The sequence below is a fragment of the Canis lupus genome, chromosome 15 (genome assembly GCF_011100685.1).
Source record: "Canis lupus familiaris isolate Mischka breed German Shepherd chromosome 15, alternate assembly UU_Cfam_GSD_1.0, whole genome shotgun sequence".
NCBI classification, from domain to species: Eukaryota; Metazoa; Chordata; class Mammalia; order Carnivora; family Canidae; genus Canis; species Canis lupus.
Window position 1 is genome coordinate 37,231,338 of NC_049236.1, and position 22,386 is coordinate 37,253,723.

Below are 22,386 nucleotides of genomic sequence, written 5' to 3' on the forward strand. Positions count from 1 at the left end.
ATGTTCCGGGCCCCTAGGCTCTTAAATTTTTCATTAAGGAGGGAACCCTTGAATCCTCATAGTTTCTAATACCTCCTCAACTTGCCATATTTTGCTCATCATAACCAATTAACATAATGTCATTGATGTAATTGACCAATATCATATTCTAAAGAATGTCTAGATGGTCCAAGCCCCTTCAGACTGTTTAATAACAGAGGGTGGGGGAGATAAGATCATAAACATATATTGTTTTCTTGCCCCATGTAAATTGAAGACTGTTTCAGGTCTTGCTTCCTGATAGGATTGGAAAGAATGCATCCGAAGCTTTGTTGACCTGCTCTAGCGAAGACATCATTTCTGGGCATTTCTGCAGGCTCAAGAGGTTTAGGGAAATCTGACAACTCAAGGTTTTCAAGTGCACCTATCCAAATGTCTCCATCCCAGGTTTTGGGTCCCACTTCTTCCCAATTAAGTCCCTGACCATGTTATCAGAGACTTGCTAGGGTTGAGAATTCAACCTTTATGAGTGCTCTTATCTCATCATCCTGGCCTGGCTTGATCCTCAGCTCCTTTCTGCCTATGGCTGTAGGAGACAAGAGCCTTTTCTGGTGCTTTCAAGGAAGCTCTCTGGCTTTGACAATTCACCTTCAATTTGAGATAAACTATTCTCAACTTCCATTGTCTTTTTCCATTGTATTGATATTACCCAGTAAGAGCCATTCAGTTCCAAAGTCTTTCCCCAAACCTCTTAGACTCCTTAGATAGTGCATCTACCAGTGGATTTTTCTTCCACTACCATCCCATTCTGTTTCACCATCAATGAAAGTTTCATATACACTACAGCATGCCCAGGGTTATCAGTCTAGAAATGATGGGGCTTTCCTGCCGCAGGCGATCGTTCTCCCAAGTCCCATGTCAAAGTCAGCTTTCTAGGATCCCTCCCAGTACCGAACTCTTAGGTCTCATTTCCCAGGAGACTGACTCTGAGACAGGGATTTGCATACAGCCATTTTATTGGTGGGTGGTCTCAGGGACCATCCCAGGGAAGGAGTAAGGGAAACAGGATTAGAAGAGAAGATGAAGTTGCAGTAGAAGACTTGGCCAATCCTTTATGGAGCTCCATATGGCCCTGAGAGTTGCCCTCATTTGAGGAAAAGAGCCTGGGCCCTTATAACCTAAATTGGTGGTCATTATCCATGCAGGCTGCCCCAGGGAAGGGCCAGGCTTTGGGAGTTGCATCTCTCTTTCACTGAGGGCTATGGAAGCTTTCAGGTCTAAGTTGACAGCAGTCAATATACCAGGCTACTCTGGGGGAGTGAGCACCTCTATCCTGAGTGAAAAATCTGGGAGGTGAACCCCAGCATCTTCTACATCCTGCTCTGTGATCAATAACATTGTAGACAAGGAGCTTCTATTGGCCAGAGTCTATCAACATGAGCAACCACGTGTAGCTAACCCATGTTGGACATGTTTCTCCATGAGAGAGAAAGAAACCTTTGCTTTGTTAAGCCTTTGATATTTCAGCATTCATTTACAGCCTTAGTATAATCTAACCTTTTCCAGCCAGTAGATCCTACGTAGTAGTCATTATTTCCATTATTATTTCTAACCAAGATATTTTATATAGCAGCTATTACTATTTCCAACAGAAGAGTTAAGTGAGTTGATTAACATTACAAAGTAATAGGCAAAGCCAGGATTCAAACTTAGGTCTGCCTAAATAGCTCTATACCCTCACACCCACCCCCTCTTTTTGTTTTTGTTTTGTTTTGTTTTTTCAATACCACACTCTTCTGTGTGTTGGAGTACTTCATTAAAATGTGCTCTGTTCAAACTAAAGACATCCTTGAGAACTGTTATGAACTTAAATCTAATCAGCCAATAATATATAAATATATTTATCCACTGTCTTGTGAAAACAGTCAAGAACAAGAATTGAAACAGTAGGGGAAAAAGATAGGGCAGTGCCCAATAATAGGAAATAGAAAAGGAAAATAGAAGCATTCACATTATAGGACATAAAAAGTTAAGAGGAGAGGCTGGCAGCTCATACAGCAGTTAAGTGTCACTTACTGTTGGTTCAGGGTTCTGGAAGAAAGTAAAGGGTTATTTTTTGTGATCTCAGGATAAGCAGGGGATTCTTAAACAAGAACCCTAAGCAAAAATCCTAATACTGATGGATTTGACTCTATCAAAACCAAACATTTCTGCTTACCCCAGGACATATGGACAAAGTTGACAATTGAAGAGGTATCTGTGCTGTCTAAAAACAACAGGGGGTTAATTATCTAGAATTAGGCAAGAAATTATGGTAAATCAGTGATAAAAAAAAATTAGAAAAATGAAAAATGGGGATAAATAGGTAACTTCCAAAGTAGAAATCTGATTGACTAATAAATAAATGACAAAGTATTCAACCTTGCTAGTAAACAGAAATGCAAACTACACTGAGATACTACCTCAGACCCAATAAATGTGCAAAAATTAGTCAAATCATATCAAGTGCTGGCAAAGTTGTAAGGATGCAGGCACCTTTCAGGCACTTCAGAGTGAAGCATAATTAGAACAGCCATTCTAGATGAGAATGTGAAATAGGGTGTGCGTGTCTCATAACCTGGAATCCAGCTCTTGAGAATGGACTTCTGACAGGCTGGCTCAGGGCCACATGGAGGTTCAATGCAATGATGTTTGTGGACTATCAAGCCCTGTAGGGGTTGGAGTGTCTGTCAGTAGGGGAATCAATAAGTAAAATGAAGGCAAACAATTGAAAAGCTCAATCTCAGTCTCTCTCTAGTTTGGGCACACGTGTGAAAGGTAAAATGAAAGGATATATATTGAGTCTGTTAGCATAGAGGTGAGGAGGGATGAGTATAGTTAAATAAACTTTATGTATCTGAGGTCTTAAAAGAGAAGGAAAAGGAAACCAAATAAGAATTTAGCTGTAAAATCTGTTCATATCTATAAATTATTAATCCATAAACCACTAATAATACTTGTTATTTAGAGTTACATAAAGACTTTTTTCTGATCCCTATCCTTAATTTCATCCAGTAAATAACTCTTTTGAGGGGACCCCTTTTTGCCAAGACTGATTAGCACTCTACTGAGGGTTTGGCTGACATGATGACCCTCACTGCAGACCTATGAGGAGTGGACATATCACAGTCTTTATTGTATAGTTGAGGGAAAAGCACAGAGAGGTTGAGCAGTGTGCTCATGGTTGTGCAAGTTCTCAGTGGCCTGGAATTAAAGTTGACCTAACTCCCAACAATTACATTCTTTCTTCATTATCTGGCTTAGTTCTAGTGTCTGTAGAATGTTGTACAAAAGCAATCACAACTCTTGGAGTTTCAGAGTCCTTATGTTGCCAACAGAAAAAAGGGAAAAAAAAAGTGAGTTTTTGGGGGGATGGGGTGGGGGACAGTTTTGAGACAAATTACAGCCATACACTGGGACCAGAGACTCATCAAGGCTCAAATATCCAACGAACCATGCCTGGCAAAGTTCAGACCTGATCTGAGGAAAATGGCTTTCTCTTTGGAAAGCGCTATGGTTGGCCTCTCAGGTTTAGCCTATTTCTCTCCTTGGGAGCTCTCCATTAAGAATTAATTTACTGGCATAGAGAAATATAATCTTCATAATCTCCCTAGCATCTAGTACTGCTGTCTCTGTTTCCTTTTTATGTTCTTTCTGTACTTTTCTCAAAACTCAGATACTGCGCAGATACGCAGAACTTGGCTAGTAATTTATCAAATACTGTCATGGGAACAGCAGCAACTCACATCTGGTCTAGGGCTTCACAGTTTACAAGACCCTCTCTGTACATTATGGCACTGCATTTTCCTAACTGTCTCTGGAGGGGATGGTCCCCACAATATGCAGAGGAAGAAACAAAGCTTCTAAGAAGTCATTTAAGTATTTCCCTTAGGAGTAGAGCGTGGATTTGAATCTTGCTCCGTATTCTGTGTTATCTTCTGTAAGCCATGCCTTCTCTCATAAGAGCCAGAAGAGTTTTATCATTTCCAAAGTCCTTTTCCATATGGAAAAAGGACTGGATGCTATTCCTATCTCAGAGCTAACATACAAATCCGTGTTGTAGTTGAATGACTTGTCCCATGTCGGACCTTCAGCTGGGGCGAGAGGGTGGGATCAGAACCCAGGGATTCGACCTCCATACCCTTTATTTTGTTCACAATTACAGAAAGGAATACTCCTCCAGTTTAATGTGTGATTTCTCTAATGTTAATCAGAGATTGTGCCTATAAAATTATGCTTAAGGCTGATGAATGATGCTACCCCCCTCCTGTGAGACTCTGAGGGTGAGAGGCAGTTTCAAGAGAGAAAATAACCTGTTGTAACTTACTCAGTGGGGCTGGAATTGGAGCTCAGAGCCCCTGGGCCCAGCCCCTTTGTCAGTGATGGTGAGGCTCTGAAGAACAGCCTGCCAGGGAGCAGGAAGTAGGCTCTAAGATGGAGCAGCCTTGATGAAGGTTCCCACAGAGCTCTGTGAAACAACTGAGATGTGAAAGATGGTCCAAGAGATCTGGATGAGTCAGGGGATGATTAGTCAGTGGTACTTTCCACCAGCCCCCCTTGGTTCTCTGACTCCCCTGGGGCCTGCCTACCTGCCTTCTCATCCAGGTTTTCAATTGCTCATTAGCACTTCCAGCAGAGGGTGTCAGAGGAGATGAATGCTGGAGCTGTTGGATCCCTTCCTTGAAGCAGGTGCATTCTGGAGTACCAATGAGTTCTTTCTTAGGCCTCTCAAGTCAATAATCCAACATCCCCAGAGTAGAGCTCCCTGACCCTGGGAGAAACAAGTTGCAAATCAGGTTCTTATTAGTAAGCTTAGAACTGGGTCTTCTACGTGAAGACTTGGCTTTTAAAGTCAGTGACCAAGATATGGTTCCTGTTAGACTGGGAATCAAAGGTGAGATGGAATCTTATATAGAAGAGGCCTTATCCATCAATGGTGCTGCGATGGTAGGCTAGTTAGCCTAAGAGCATAAACTCAAGCAAACTAGGTTTCTCAACTGTTCCCAGTGTTCCTAACCTTGGTCCTTTATTGATAAATGTGTGTAGGTCATAGGAAAACTTGGTAGATGGAGTTTTAATGTCTCAGGGCCCCTGTTATCCCCATTGGTGGGTAAACAACCCTGAACTCATTTTCTGACTGCACATGTGTGGTGCTATCTCTGTAAGTTAAAGGACAGTCCTGCCATATCATTGCAGTATAAACCAATTAGAAGATCGATCTCACAGATGAAACCTCTGCAGTGTCCTGGGATCTGTTTTCTCCTCCCCATTTCAGTAGCCACCATAGAACCTTCTATCTAGCTATACTCATGGGCTCTTGTATAACCCCTACTCCCTGCCCCTATCCCTGGCATCCACCCAACCTAAGACATTCAGATTCTCTTTCTCAGGCATGGCTTTCAGTGTGCTTTTTAGCAGTGATGAATTGTCAGGAGACCAAAACCTGCATCCCTGTCTCCTCTGAGCTTTTAAAAAACTTTGTTTTTACTGTGTAGAGAATTTCCTCTTGCATCCTTTTCAAGCAGTTTTATTAAAAGGAAGGGACATGAGAGTCTCTTTCATTATACGATGAGCTTCCCCTAGAGCATGGCTAGCCTTCATCTTGTGTGACAAAAAAAATCTAGCCCAGGGCAGGGTCCATTGTAGCGACCCATCATTTGACTACAGAGTCAGAATATTTATTGTGAATTAAAATATTGTTTTATTAAATATTAATATTAAAATATTGATTATATTTAAATATAATTAAGTAAATATACATATACACACACATATGTCTTGTTACTTCCTCTAGAGCAGGGAATAGCAAATTATAGTCACCCAACCAACTACAGCCAAAACAACCAGCAACTTGTTTTTATAAAGAAAGTTTTATTGGAACACATCCACATTCATTCATTTACATATGCTGATAGGTTCTTTTGTACTATAGAGTTGAGTAGTTGCAACCAAGATGGCCTGGATTATTAAACAGAAAGTATTTACAATGTGGCATTTTGCAGATTTAAAGAATAACTATTCTGAGGGCAGGAATTATGCTTTATTTTTGTATCTGGTCTACTTAGCAGGAAGCACAATAAATGCCTATGGGATAAATTAATCAATGAATCAATGTTTGGTGAGGAGCTATAATCCAAACACTTGTTTTGTTTTGTTTTTGTTTGCTTGTTTCTTTCTTTCTTTCAGATGAACCATGATGGATAACTTTCTGATAATGGATCTATTTTCATTCATTCATTCATTCATTCATTCATTCATTCATTATTGAAAATCTACTGTCAGACACTATTCTTGGTGTTGAGACAAATGGTGAATAAAACTGACATGATCACTACTCTCCTGAATCTTTGAGTCTTCTGAGGGAGACAAACATCATTGAAATGTCAAATATATTGTGTTGATTGTAGCAGGGAGAGAAGGGTACCAGTAGGATTGTCTCCATTAGGGAATTCAAGGAAAGCTTTTCTGAGAAAGTGGCTATGGAACTAAACACTTAGGGAAGAGTAAGGATTAACTGACCAACAGTTAAGAGAGGAGTGAAGAACCAACTACCCTTTCAGCCCTGTTGGCTAAGAAAGGGCTCAAGAAGGGACTGTAGGAGAAGACAGGGGTCTGGTGGAGAGCCTTAGGAACTTTCTCTTTCCTAGGTATGATGGAAGACCAATGAAGGATAAGCAGGGAATTGCTAGTAGAAGTGGAGAGGGATGGATTTCAATACAATTTGCATTTTGCCAAGATCACTCTTTTCTTCAGAGCAAGATTTTTTTAGTGACAGCTGCTTTCAAATATTGATTGCATATTTCTTAATAAATCAACTCAGGAAAATGACAGTCATCTTATTAAATATTGTGATAGCAATACCTTGCACTCGTTCAACCTAAAGAAAAATAGCCCTCTGTTTTCACATCTAATGCTATCTCTTTTAGTAAGTACTACACCTGTAGTGTGATGAAGTAGAACATTTGAGCACAGTTGGTAGTGTCACTCTCCCATGAATCGCAACAAGGAGCATTAGTGGAAGTCTTTGGCCATTAGCTTTAGTCCCAAGGATGATGTTTCTGGATGTGTTCAGTCTGGAAGCTCCTGGTCTAAGCTAGCTGCTTAAGGAAAGTTTGGGCTCCAGTGTCTATGACAATCTCAGTGATGGCAACTTACTGTTGCATTTTGTTCTTAGGTTCAAAAACCTTTGGCCTGGACCTGGTGAGCCACTTTTTGCTAATTATTCTGTGGCTAGGCATCCTTTTAATTCTCTTTCCTTTCCTTTTGCTCCCCCCCCCCCCTTACCTTTCTTTCTACTTAGTCATTACAATTTCTCTGTGCTGCCTTGCCATCTCTTCTCTTACAAGTTTCTCTTTACTTCTCAGCTGGAGCAGATGCCTCCCTCTTGCTTTTCTGAGAGCTGGGATATGGCTGCTGAGGCATAGGGTGGAGGACATAGTGGCTAGGAACACAGGGAAACTTGCCCTGCATAAGGCCAAGACAGTAAAACAAGACACAGACTCCATTGTTTTTGTCTTTTCCCCTTAATTGGACCAGGGTGGCTGGATAGTTGGTAATGTCACATAAAACCCCGAGAAGTCATGTTGGTACACTGGGTCTACTGACCATCCAATAATCTGGGACAGCCCCTGGAATCTGGAAAACACGTGGTCAGCACGTACCTTTTTTGGAAGCAGCTAGTTAATGAAGAAGAGTGTCATGGTTTTCTCTTTGGTGGTCACTCTATCATATCATTTATTCGTTATTTGATGAAGACGCCTTAATGAAACAGCAGCCCTTGTTTAGAAAGAGAGGGATGTTACTCATTTCTGAATTCCATTGTCTTTGCCATACCTGACTCAACTCATACTTCCTTTAAGTCTCACCTAAAATTTGTTTAGCATTTTAATTGCAATTCAATGAAAACTTGAAAATTGTGTCAATAAAATACTGTGAAAGATTTTCTGTTTGAAAGATTCTCTTTGGGATTAAACTATCTCTTTGGAAGGTTTTCTTTTCTTTTCTTTTTTATATTATCCATAAGTGTATATGATGCTCAAATTTGATTGCCAGATCTATGTTTCTATTCATCTTCCTTTTCAGGCACAATTTTTTCTCTCTTTAAATTTTTTTCTTTGAAATTTATTTACTCATTTATCATCCTTTGGTTCACTAGGTTCTTTTTCACTCTAACCATGATTCCATTAATCTCTTGGTCCAGAATGCAATAGTTGGCTGCAGAGAGAAGGGAGAGAAAAACAGATTCAATTTGGGAGCAACCCTGATGATCAAAGAAGAGATGAGGTCTCTGAACCATGAAAGATAAGAACTCAAAGAAGTCTGATATTCATGACCTTGCTCTATATTAAGTGTCCAGAGTATCATAGTTAGTAAAATTACAATAGACATCCTCCTGTTCTGGTCAAAACAAAACAAAAAAAATAGATTGAAGGAAAATATTATAGATTAATTGGGTTACAAGATTTTGACTAAGACTAAAACTGTTTAAAGACTCATTCAATTTTTCTCTTTCTCTGAACAGAGCTGGTCTTGAATTGATGACATTCCCCATATCTCTCAATGTTAGTGAAATAAAAGCAAATTTGCCATTTATTTTCATTTAAGATACCATCCAATAAAAGTTAATTTAGGGTTACATAAAAGTATAACTTGGCCTGTTTGGTTCTGATGTGGACAGAACAAATTGTTCCCTTCTTGATTTCAGATGTAGTGAGGCCAATTAGCTAGGTACTATTAAATTAGCCACAGACAAAATGCTGCAACCCTACACAGGCCGGTGTGATAGAAATCGAAAGTAAGACAAAGAGCTTTTCCCACCTTCAAGTTGGTTGGGATCAGCTGTTTGAATTATCCCACAGAAGAACTAGGGTGACTGACTCACACGTTAAAAAAAATGGTTAGGTGGGATCCCTGGGTGGCACAGCGGTTTGGCGCCTGCCTTTGGCCCAGGGCGCGATCCTGGAGACCCGGGATCGAATCCCACGTCAGGCTCCCGGTGCATGGAGCCTGCTTCTCCCTCTGCCTATGTCTCTGCCTCTCTCTCTCTATATGTGACTATCATAAATAAATAAAATAAATTAAAAAAAAATGGTTAGGGCATCCTTGAGGATGCCATATGTTGTGTGCTTCACAGTGTGCTGCTGACAGTACATGACAATCCCAGACCTGAGGTGCTGTGCCACCCCAAAATCCAGTGGACAGGAATTTCTCTAGGCTTTTTCATCACTAATGGAGGCACACTCTTCAATTTCTGATCTTTATCACAAAGTGAATTAGTTAAAATGCAAATTCCCTCTGCCTCAAGAAATCTGTATGTGGCCTGAATTAATAAAATATTATTTTAAAGTACTGCATTGAAAAGATGGTTAGAATTCGTCTTGCCTCTCTGTCACCATTGCCCTGGACACCCTAACATTCTGCAGTCGTTGGCCCTGCAAACCTAACCTATTTGATTGCAGCCTGGGTCTAAAATGAAGTTGTTCCAAAAGCTTCTCTATAAATATTCATTTCAAAAAGCCAAGGGTGACAGTGGTAGAACAGGACCGTTCTGCATACAAAGCAAGTGTATATGGGCCTGTATCATGAAAGGCGCTTTTGCTTCCCTTTTTCAGCAGGCACAGGAAATTCTTGTGCCTGTCATTCCTGGCGAGTAGCCTTACTCCTGCAACGGGGAGCAGTTGGCCTATTGAACGAGCCGTGATGGATGTGTACTGTGTGCCAGTAGCAGGAGCGTCTCCTTTAACGGGCATGGTTTGCTACATATTTATTATGTATTATTAGAGTCTTCATTGTAACCTAGCCTCGAGTGAAGATTGCAGTGTGATTTCCATTGTAATTTCTTATTTTCATTCACTCATAGCCCTGAGAAATGAGGTGAATTCTTTCATGAGGGCGCTGAAAGACCCTCTTCTTGTATGGTGGCTATTCACCTAGCTCAGTCTGACCCGATGAATGTAACTATAAAGGCACTAATATATATTTTCAGGAGATTGAGAGACGAATGCATGAGTCAGTGATATTTTGCTATGGCTTTTGCATTATATTCACTCTATATTTTTACTGCTGATGGGTCTCTCTATTAGCATGGAGGTTTATGTCACATTATGGCATCCTCTTTAATGCCCAGTCAAGACCCGACCTGCCTGCTAATGGTTGAGCAAAAGGATAGGCCGGAGCAGAGGGATCTTTGTTCCATGTTAGAAAATATGAGTTCATGAGGCCTTTTCTTGCTGTTCTCCATGAAACCCTTCTTCGTTGGATCACTGCTTGACTTACTCCCTTTGTCTCTATGATTTTTGTCCATTGCTCTAAATTCAGTGTTCCAGGAAATTTAACTCTGTTTTAAAGCTGGTTAACTTGAAATGAAGAATTCAGCACAAACATTGAGGTGCTGGACAGATTGATAGGAAGTGGTGACATAACCAGTAAAACATTTAATAATAGGAAGATAAGGGCAGAAGAAAAATAATGGGATGACATGGGATGTGATTAAAATATCAGCAGAATAACATTATTAGATTAAGTTCCAGTTACCCAGAATGTGGTTTATTGAGCTCTAAAATAAAGCTCTCCCCACCTCCCCTACCCACAGGGGGCCATGTTGTTGTGTTGGTTGTATGATTCAAGTTTGAGTAGAGACCAGTGGTTCTCAGAGTAGGGTCCTTAAACTAGCAGCCATAGAAGCACCTGAGAATCAAAACTGCAAATTATTGGGATTATTGGGTCCCACTTCAGACTTACTGCATCAGAGACTTTGAGGAGGGGACATGCAATCTACGGTTTAAAGAGAACCTCCAGGTGATTTTAATGCAGACCAAAGCTTGAGAACAGCTAGCCTAGGTCCTGGACACTTAACATTTTAATCTTTAGATGTTAAGAGAGGCTTAGAATTTAGTACCCTTGAGTTGATCTCTTATTTATGATTTGAACATTTTATTACCAGCGTTGGTCAAACAAAAGGTGGGGAACCTCAGACACCAGACTTTTCTTGGCTACCTTATCTGGTTAATGGGGGACTTCTAAATCAATGACAAGGTAGGTGGCTCTTGGAAAATATGATTCTGATTTTGGTGGCTGTATTATCAGGAAAAGATGAGGATTTTTTTATTTCAGTTTTTGTTGTTGTTGGTCCTTTGTACAACGACCACAGAGTAGACAGTTTAGGTAAAACCACTTCTTCCTCTAGCTCTTTTGCATTTATTAAAATGTGGTAATCCAGTGTACCTGTTAATAGTGACCTCTGCTGTCCAGAAGCAGTACTACAGCCACACAAATCCGCAGAGGAATTAGTTCTTGTTCAGTAAGAAGAAAATAATGGACTTCTTGAAGTTATCTAGGAAAGGAAAGTGGCATGATTTACTGCAACTATTATTTGGCTCTTCCCAAATGAAAATGCATTGTGTCTGTCCTGAAAAGAAAAATGATATTGTTTCTCTTTCATTCCAAGTTACCAGATATCACCTTTGAAGGCACTCCTCAATAGAATAGGAGATTGCTACAATTAAAAGAGAAAGTCCACGTGATTTCCTAACTACCAAGAAGGTTCTCAGTCTTTAACACGTGGCATCATTGCTTACCATCAGGTCCTTATTTCTGATCTGAAATAAAATCTTATAACTCACAAAGTAAAATCAAATAATTTTTTTTTTAAATGCTCCTTTCAAGTATCTTAACGTGAATTGTGCTATTGGTGGGACTAGGGTTCCTGGTATCCATTAGGTGATAAAAAAAAATATCTGTTGGGGATCCCTGGGTGGCTCAGCGGTTTAGCACCTGCCTTTGGCCCAGGGCGCAATCCTGGAGTCCCGGGATCGAGTTCCACATCGGGCTCCTGGCATGGAGCCTGCTTCTCCCTCCTCCTGTGTCTCTGCCTCTCACTCTCTATGTCTATCATAAATAAATAAATCTTTAAAAAAAATATCTGTTGAATGGCCATCTAAAGGCAAATGCCACAAAGTTAGAGAGGTTACATGTGCAATATCTAAGACAATCCTGCTTATGATAGGGAGATCATCAAGATGGTTGATTGCCTCGTTGACATAAATGTAGGATTTGACTTGGAATTGAAGGACCATCACTGAGATTACCCTTTCTCTGTGTGTAAGCTTTTCCAGTGGGTAATTTAAGCACTTTGGGACAGGTATCAACTACGCTAGATTACTTGGCTAAGATATATTAACCCTTTGGATGCTACTCTTATGTCAGTCAATTTAGAAAGTTTGTTGAATACCTTTTATGTATCTAATGGTATAGAAATACAGTAGAAGTTTGGACTCTGGAGTTAGACAAATTTTAGCACTGATACGTGGTTCTTCTCCTTATTTGGGGTCTCAGGCAAGGAACTTCACTAACATTGAACCTTGGTTTCTGTATCTATAGAATGGGGATAAGTTATATTTATTGTTAAGAAAAACTTCCAAAACAGGGAATCAAAGGAAGAAGACATAAAGTCTTCTTTATGGACAAGAAAGGACATAAAGTCATTTTTTAATGCCATGTTAAGAACATTTTCTAGAAAGTACACCTGGAAGGACATCTGTCTAGTTAGGATAACAAATTTGCACGGTGGATGAGGGTTTAGATATTTTCCAATTCTGTACAAGTGGTGAAATATGATGACCTACATCTCTGTCCAATAGAGAAGATAGCCCCCAAAGTGACGGTTGTATTGTCTTATAGGACATTAACTAGTTTTGCAACTAAGTAACACTTTCTCACTATTTGTTTTTCTTTCTTCCCCTACTCCTTTCTCCCCTCTCCTGCCTCCTACAGTTCTTGCTTCTCATCATCCTTGTGAACTGGTTTGCCATCCTGCTAGTTTTCCTTAATAACGAGCTAAGTAAAATTCGACACATTCTCACTGTATATTTGTATAAAAATTGTTTTTAACATTCAGAAAATTATGCTTTGACATATTACCTTGAAAAGCTTTTGTCAGAATTGGAATGAGAGCATATGTGGGAACCCTCCCAGCACAGTGGTTGATATATAATATGCTTATTTCTTTTTCTCTTTCCTGGGTTAAAAATGTTTACACGTTGTTCCTGCTCTTGAGGAAGTAAAACTCCAGCTAGAAAAACAAAAACGATCACCTGTGAGATAATAGGAGAAGGCTTAGGAACTGAGCTGTGAAGCACCCACTCTGAGGGCAGAGTTTAGAGAGAAGAGATCAGGGCCTCATGAGGTTGCTCCTGGATTTGGGCTTGATGAAGCTGATCCCTAAGGCAGGAACCTGCATATTAAACAAATATCTCCAATGACATAGATTACGAGCTGAAGGGCAATATCATTTAGCAGAGCAAATGGAGATGTTAAGGAGACTCCAAACAAACATTTCAAAAGTGACAGTTTTCAGCGACAGAATATTAAGTTGGAAAGAGGACTAGTCCTATAGTCTAACCGACTCTGGCTGTTGGGTTAGGGAGGTAGGAATCTCACTGCAAGATTTCCAGTGTACTGACAGCGTTTATTCCTCTATGACTGAATTTAATTTCTGTGTGGAGCCGTCTGTCTTCCAGGAGGCAGAAGTTTAATCCCTGATAATAAGAGAGGCCTCAGGGTGGCCCGGGGCTACCCGTGAAGCCTCAACCTTCACAGCCAGCCTGGTTGTCTATCTGTCCTGGGTGTACTCACTGAGGGCCTAGGAGCCATGGCACGCATTGACTGGAGAGCGGGCTGCATTTCCCCTGGCATCGTTACCTGCCCAGGCTGGCGCCTAAAACAATCTCACTAGACAGGTGGTTTCCATTTTGGTTTCTGTAACCACTAGGGGTCCACAAACATAAGCACAGAGGCTGCTGGGCTACTTTCCATATTTCCTCAATTTTTCTTGACCGTCTCCCATTCTTTCTGTGGACTGAACTTGTTCTCTGGGTGATCCAGACTGTCCAAACATTCTTAACCCCGAGATCTTCCTACAGATACTCAGATAATCGAGGAATCCGAGTCTGGTTTCCTTTGAAATGTAGATGTGTCTCTCTTCAGTCCTCTGAGGGCTCAAAGATTTAGGATCAGCATTTCAGAGTGCCTTTGTTTTCCTCCTCTGCATTTAAAAGTGAAGGGTCCACCTGGGGCTGATACAAATGGCTTAGGTGGGGGTAGAGTGTGCTTTGGAGAATGTAGAATGTACCCCCACCCGCACTGTTTGTGCCCTTCAGTGTATAAGATTTAAAAAAAAAAATCATTAGAAGCGAATAGGTTAGAATGAGGAAGGTAAAGAAAGTTGGCTACCTTGGACTGAGAGAGGTGCTTGGGAGAAAAACACGTTCTAGGAGCATTGTGCATAAAGGGGGTCCTGGCTGCTAGGGAATCCAGTTTTTTTTTCTTATCACTCCTTCCCCATCCCCTGTTTATCTACAAGTAGCTATTTCTGGCACATGTTCTAAATTTAGAGGTTCTGTTCCCAGTTCCTTTCTAGCCCCTGTCCAATTGGGAAAAGGGGCTTATTCATTCATTCAGCACATATTAATACGCATTGAGCATATAGCAATGGTGGGACCTCATAGCTACAGCGAGTGAGACAGGTGGAAGCTTTCTCCTCTCCCCCCCCCCCCCACCCCGCTGCCTCCTTTTGATGGAAGGGACACTTCGTTCTAGAAGGGGAAATTCTAACCCCTTTTTAAGTAAAGGAAAATGTTACAGGCTTCCCAAATTGGAATCCATGGGTACTTTGAATCTCTGCAGACCATAATTACCCCTGAGATGCCCTTTCCCTCCTTGATCATCTGGGACATCCTAAGGCCTTCCTTTGATGCCTTCTTTACTGTGCATCAGGGTATCCCCCTCCCAGTGTCAAGACTGAGAGACTGTACCCCCTGACTTTACAGCATCTTCACACCTCGGGGACACATCTGCTCAAGCACTTAGTTCTCTTAATGCAAATATTAGTTTATTTCAGAATATATCTATTGAGCCCCTACTTGGAGATACTGTAGAGTACAGAAGTCCCCTGCCCCCACTCCCCACCTTTATCTGCAGTTTTGTTTTCCTCAGTTTTAGTTACCCATGGTCACCCACAGCCTGGGAGCCGGTGATTGATGGCTCTTCTGAGGAGTCGTCAGAAGGTCTGTACCAGGCATCACACCAAACTATTTATGAAAACCATCACATTTAATCTCCACAACCACCCCCAGGAAGCACTTATACTTAGCTTCACATTGCAAGGAAGGACAGTGTTTCTGACTGCCTCACTGAATTGTCTGAAGGTAGATGCCTTGCTTGGCCAAGGGAATAATGTTGGCATCAAGCCACCAATGACGGCAGTGGAAGCAGTGAGGGGAGAACAAGCAGAGAAGAATGATCTCATTTCCTGAAGACGATTCTAGAATTGCCTTGAGATCTTCATGGAGATGAACATTAGAAAGTATCCCAAGGGGATCCCTGGGTGGCGCAGCGGTTTGGCGCCTGCCTTTGGCCCAGGGCTCGATCCTGGAGACCCGGGATCGAATCCCACGTCAGGCTCCCAGTGCATGGAGCCTGCTTCTCCCTCTGCCTGTGTCTCTGCCTCTCTCTCTCTCTCTGTGACTATCATAAATAAATTAAAAAAAAAAAAAAAAAAAGAAAGTATCCCAAGGCCAGTGGGTGGGTAAGCACAGGATTCTCCATGACACTTGGGTTCAAGTACTGACTCTACTGTTCTCTGTGTGATTTTGGGCTAAGTTACTTGACCTCTAAGCCTTGATTTCTTCAAGGAAATGACAATAACCCACCCTTCAGGTCAAGGGCTATTTGCAAGCTTCCATTGTTTTGTTATCTTAATAGAGGCCAGAAAGAAACTAGTTTGGGAACTGACAACTTTCCATTTCCAGTCCATTAAAATTAACTATCAGTGAGAATCGCTGTGTGGGGAGGGTCTTTGACTATATTCACTGCTAACTGATGTGAATACCTGAAGAACCAGCCCAAGAAATATCCCATAATTGAGGCATTCTGGGCTCCTGATGACATTTGACTTTTTAAGTGCTCTCCTTATATTTAATTTTTAAATTAGCATGCTATCATTGAGTCCATGACCACAAAAACAATACTGAAACTAAAAACAAAGAGATCTGGATTTTTATCTTAGCCTAATCAGTCATTACTTGGATGACCTTCAACAAATCATTTAACTACCCTAGCCCTTCATTTCATAATTCACACATGGGATCATAATCCTCTTATCAAAGCTTCATGGTTTCAGAGGGGCAGGGACAAAATGAGATAATATACATGTCAATATTTTGAAACTGATAAAAGTACCATGTAAATTAGTGTAAAGTTGGAGATGTTCCTTGTTGTTAAGATAGAAATCATGTATTCACTTATTCCTCTGACAAATCTTTCAGACTCTACAATATGAAAGACATTGTTGTAGACATTAGCAGGATACAAGGACCATTGCTATTTACAGGGTGGTAAACAGAGGAGAGGTCAGTACATAGAAACTACAAATGTAGGCATATTGGCAGCATGTCTACTGAAGATACAAGGCACAGGATATAGGAGAAAGAGCTAAGTCTGGGGAGGTTCAGACAGCCTTGGAATTGAATTCAAAAGATGAATGAGATTACTGCACTTGGAAGTGAGAGACACAAAGGAGAAAGGAGTTAAATTATCGATGGAATTCCAGCCAGACCACAGATACAGCAGGAATGATTTCCTTTGCCTGGAATCACTGATGAAACAACTAGCCTTAGAAGGAGAGGATGGTTAGGAACCTTATGATCTGAATAATTTCTTTTTCTAGTCCAAGGATTTTGAAAAGTGTTTTGAAATATACTTAGCCTTTCTGCTCCTTATCACTAGATAGCTGTATGCTATTGTAGGGATAATCAGCAATACCTTTTTTTTTTTTTTTTTTTTTTTTTTAGCAATACCTTTTTGAATTTGGGGTTCTTACATGCTATACCTAGGCCATGATGCCTTAAATAAATCTTCGTGGGCAATACCTAGAAATGGTATCAGTTTTTACTAAATGTTAGAATTTATGAGCAATTTTTAAATAAGTTGGGTCAAGAGACATGATCATGAAAGGAAAAATGTTGTTATGAGGGGAAAAAGAACAAGAGATCTACTGAAAAGATAGATCCCTTAATACCCTGAGAAGGATTTATTAGCCCACTTTCTTCCCTTCTGTTGCTGTAATAAAATGAGAAGATAATAAAAGACAAGCAAGTAATGTGTCAGGTTGGCTGGTTGTAACAAGAGAGGGATAAAAAGAGTGCCAGGAACCTTGGTGGGTGATGTCATCCAGGAAGTGCAACCATAACTTGGATCTGGGCTTAGTTACCAGATGTGGGAGAGTGCATGCAGAAATGGCTGCAGTTGTTCAAGCCTCCCAAGATCACCTCCCCTTTGCATGCCCTCCTATCAAGAGGTGATACCTATTTCTATATCCATATATCCTTAAATCCCAGACTGGCCTTGTGCATTCCTTTGGAAATAGAATGCTGTGGAAGTGGCAAGGTGCCAGTTCTTGTGTACCCCTCTCACTCTCTTGAAACTCTGCCCAACTGCCATATGAACAATCCCAGGCTAGCCTACCAGAGGATGTACCATGTACCTACCAGAAAGGCCATCTGGACCAGACTTGAGTTAGTCCTTGTCTAGAGATGTGACAGGCCAGCAAGGTCAGCAAAACCCCCTACCAACCTGCAGATGACTAGAAGAAAGCCCAACCAGAACCATAAGAACCACCCAGCTGAGCCCAGCCCAAATTGCCAATCTGCAAAATTTTGAGCTAAATAAATCATACAGGCTAGACAAAACATATCTGCAGACTGAATCCAGCCCTCAGGCTATCAATCTGTTATCTATGATCTGCCCTTGTATATTCTTCATAAGCTGTCTGTAGACCTGGCTAGAATCTAATTAGACTGACTGTCATTCTTCTGTTTTCTTAGGAAATGATTACTTCAGAGCTATTCTATGGTCACCTTTCTTGTTCTCCTGCTCCTGTTGCAACTGAACTTTCCCTCTTTGTTTCCTAAGCTAACATTGTCTCTGGTTCCTGAAGCTCTGGTCCCCTGAACAGAGCAATGCTCACTGTAATGCAGGACTTGCCTTCTAAATTCAGCTCTCGGCTTTCCATCTTCCCATCACCCTCTGAGGCTGAGCATTCGGGGACCATAGAGGTCACTATTTTATAAGTAATAGCTGGAATAGAAAGCTGTGTGGGTAAATAGGTTTATCATCATTGGAATGCTTCTCTCAAAAATCTCTGGAATCGTTCTGCAGGGTGAGAGGGCACCACTAAAATGTGTATCAGTTATGAAATTGTTCCTAATAGCCACTTTAGATAAAATGGCTGTTGTCATTCAGACGATTCAGACATTTCATACCTTATCCTCCTGCTTCCTCTCTTTCTTATGCTTTCTCCTTCATTCTCTTAGCTATCAAGCTTTTATTAGATGTGCATGAATTGTATATATTTGTGTTCCTTTTCCTAGTTTAGTAATATATTTTTAAATGTGTTCTGCTCAGTAAATCCTTTCTCCATACATTCTTTGTTTGGTTTATAAAAAATATCCCGGCATCTGTGATAGAATAGCTTGTAAATAAACCTGGTGTGTGTGTTTGCATGTGCACAATAAAATAAAGTCTTATTTCTAGATGTCCCCTTATTAGCTTTCTGGATGGTGTTTCGGTGGAGAATTACATTTATATTGAATCTGAGAGTGAGTGCACTTGTTTTCTGAAGCTCATGTCACTCTTCAAGTGATGCCTTTTGTCGATTTGTGGGATAGATCATTCAAAATTTGAATTTTATTTTAAAGCCATATCACCTTAACATGAAATTGTTCTCTCATCTTTGGTGGCTGGTTAAAATAAAATTCAGGTTGTAGTTGAAGAAATATTTTGATTCTGTTAGCTGATTAGCTACATATTTAGACATGACTGAAATTAGAAATTATATGACAACAATCCTGATTCTCATTAATGCAGCAAACTTGTTCCCAGGATGCATTTGAAGGGATGTCATGACGGTGAATGACTACTCACTCTGTATTACTCATGTTTTGATCCTTATTAACAAAGAGTTGGTCCCACGTTCATGCTAAATTGATTGGCTTATTCACCACCCTTCCACCCCAACATCTCAAGTCTTTGTATTGGAGTTCTGTTCTTAAAAAAAAAAAAAAAAGAAAAAGAAAAAGAAAAAAAAAAAAGTCTTTTATTTCAGTTCCAAAAGACTGAAAAACTAAGATTGTTTCCAGTGTATGAGGCTCTCCCTGTAGTACTCTCTAAAGACGGTATCTCTGTTGTCTGTATTTAACTCACTCCTGAGATAAGCTCCTCTCCTCCTGCCACCACATTCTTAGGCTAGGTCAGAAAGGGAAGATATAAACATTAGACTCTTGAAAAGCTCAGATGAGCATCTGCAATATGATTTTAAAGAGAGCAACCCTCTTCCTTTATGTTAGGTCTTAAAGGAAAAAAAAAATACTGCATTGCATCAGATATGCTGCAAAATAGGACCTCAGAAGCAGGTGCATGTGGGAAGCCTGAGGGCCGAGACACGGTGGTCTGTAATTGTGTCAGAGCTTCTGCTCTTTGGGGCGAGGGGAGATGACAGCAGGTGGACTTGAGTCTGAGCTGGGACATGGATTCTTATATGTAATTTTCCAAATCTTTCCTTTTAGTAGGACCAGCTCGGTTTCCTACAGTTCTGGGGAAATGGGAGAGTTATTGGGCTGTGTGCTTTATTGACTAGAGACCAAACGGGGCCACAGATGTCATAATTTCCCTATTATCACTTTGCTGAGCACTTCCTGGCCTCCCTTCATTATCTTGCTCCACATTAGCAGTTATAAGTAGCTTCTTTATAGGATCCAAATGCTATTGACTCCCTTTGGCAGTGCTTCTGATTGTGGGACCCAGTGGGTGGACGCGCAGATGCATGGCCCCTGGGTTTCTGAAGTGGTTTAACATGGAATCCTCCACTCACCTGTCTCCCCTAGCTGGAGGGACATTTCCTTGCCCAAATTAGAAAGACAACTATCTTGTTCCTTTTCTTTGCAGACCAGAAGAGAAGGGCATAAACACTGGGAAGTGGAAGGCACAGAGGAGGGCTGAGGGTTATTACAGATGGTGTGTAGCCCTTTGGGGGCCAGATGCCACCCAGGATGGCTCCTCAGGTGCGTGTGCATGAGAGGGCCAAGTGGCCCAGCTGAGCAGGTCAGACAATTGACTTTTACATTCATGCTCTGAGCCCCAGTCACTATTTGAAGCTTTCTCTTCTCTGAGACTTATTGAACTTAGAAAGTTATTCTTTCATGAAGGAGGCTATAGCTAGTGCATAAGGCTGAAAATTCAAAACATGGACTTCTGACAGAATCCTTGGTAACCACAATACATATTTCTTTATACTTTTCATGTTATCATTGGTTGGGGTTCTTTGGACACTAATGAGGGTGATCTTGGTTTTCTCTCCTCTTGTTATTGGTTATAACGCAGATTGGATGTGTCTGTATGCAACTTTTTGCTCCTTTAGCAAAGAGGTCCAATGGGATTCAGAGCCTAGAACAGTGCCTGGCTCACCATTAAGCCTCAAAATCAATACCATCGATTGGATGAGTGAATAAACCTAACTCCACTGAGCACTAGCTGGAAAAGCCCCAATTTCCTTGTCTTTATGAACATGGATCATTGTAGCAACTCTGTATGGCTGCTGTGGAGAGTTAGATAAGATTATGTATATAAAAACCCCTAAGGGTACCCACTTGTAATAGTCATTAAAGTTGGTTTGGGTTTTTTCCTTTTTCTTCTCACCCCTCCTGGGCTTTTTATAAGCTGCTTGGGGAATAATGGGTGCAAATGTTCTGCAAAATCGACACACAAACACCGTGGTTTAATCATTGTCTGGTGGGTCCTAGTGGACAAATGTAGAAGTTCAATGGCTGTATGTATGGCCCATTTGAAAGACTGCCCATTCTCCTACAGGCAAATGAGCAAGAGAAATAGAGTGAAGTCTGCCTAATGGTACTTTTGTCAGAATAGGTGGGGGAAAGAGAAGGAAAACTCGGCAAGTATAAACGTTCAAGAGTTTAACTGGAATCTCAGATGGCTATGCCACCTGAATTGCTCGTGATATTTCCTTTGAAAAAAAGATTTGCTTGGCCACCTTGAGCATCCAGGACTACAGAAGTATGACTTGCTGTCCTCTCTAGAAACCTGTGTTCTGCTAGAGATGAAACAAGCAAGCACAGGGAGAATGAGCAAGTTTGAACAGAGTTGCATTTTTCAAAAGCTCTTGGAAGAAAAATAACTATTCATTGTGGTCTCTGCTCCACTAGCAGGTTTATAGAATATTTAGGGTGAGGAAGCCTGTGTCAGGGTGTGTTTGTGTGTGTTTATGGGGAAGAAAGGGAAAGCAGGAGAAAGCTTCATTCCAGGGAGAAGGAAGAACTGGAAAGCCAGCACTGAGACTGGAAAACATAAAGGATCCAGCTTACATAACGGGAGCCAAACTGGGGAATCACAGAGAGGGAGAGAGAAGGAGAGAAATAGAGACGGGGGGGGGGGGGGGACATAGGAGCAGCAGGAAAGGAGAGAGGAGAGAGAAAGGCATGGTGGATGCACACAGCAGGGGCATGTGGCAGCCTCACAGGCAGGGGAGCGGGTGTCAGTCCCGGAGACGTCCTCTGCAGGGGAGGTCCAGTGCAGGCAGACAGCAGATGCACACAGCGGGGAGCACAGAGGCTCCACGGAGCCGAGAAGTACAGAAATTAAGAATCCAAGAGACCTGTTAGGTCACTCCCCACTTCCCCCCACCCCCTGCCAGTGTTTCTCCGGTCCTTTTGTTTAGCATATATTTTGAAACGTCTCCTGGATCACTACACCCACTCCTTCCCCTCCAAACCCTTGCCAGAGGATGAGGTTTCTTTCCACATCCTGTAGGTTCTGAATATACATCCAGAATACATAAAGAAAGACCAGGAGAAAAATAAAAGGGTGGGGGGAGGTCCTGGATGCAGAAGCACACACCTGTTTGGCACTCATTCCGTGAGCGCAGCGTGTTCAGAGGTGTAGGCTGCCTAAGCAAGATGCTGCTGCTCCCAATGGCATTGTCTCCAAAGATGATGATCCACACATCTTCAAAATGTTATTTAAGGAGTGAGTTTGGTCCCTTTTGGGGGGAGAAGAAGTAAGCGGGAAGAAATAAGAGCTGGAGAACCTGAAGTGGGAGCAGAAGGACATGGTGGGTGAGGTGGAGAAGAGGTGTGGGAGGCAGAAGAAACCTTAGCTCTAAAAGGGAGAAAATAGAGGGGTACAAAGGGAGATGTCAGAGGGGAGAAGGAGCAGGAATATAGCATATACAGACTCATTCTGTAGTTTGCTTTGAGAGTTCAGAGCACATTATCCATTGTCAGGAACATTTTACAGCTAATA

At 41.3% G+C, this 22,386-nt stretch overlaps 1 long non-coding RNA gene across 24 annotated transcripts in view; it reads right to left on the reverse strand.

The window, feature by feature from the left end:
• Positions 1-22,386, reverse strand: part of LOC102153777 — an 86,953-nt gene that overhangs the window by 36,578 nt on the left and 27,989 nt on the right. For 14 of the 24 annotated variants that reach the window (XR_005370609.1, XR_005370612.1, XR_005370615.1 and 11 more), the window contains 5 exons: positions 11,242-11,350; positions 7,884-8,232; positions 7,680-7,794; positions 4,608-4,789; positions 4,346-4,497 (listed from right to left, as the gene is read on the reverse strand). This is a non-coding gene — a long non-coding RNA (uncharacterized LOC102153777). The other 10 variants (XR_005370611.1, XR_005370610.1, XR_005370601.1 and 7 more) reach the window with 6 other exon arrangements.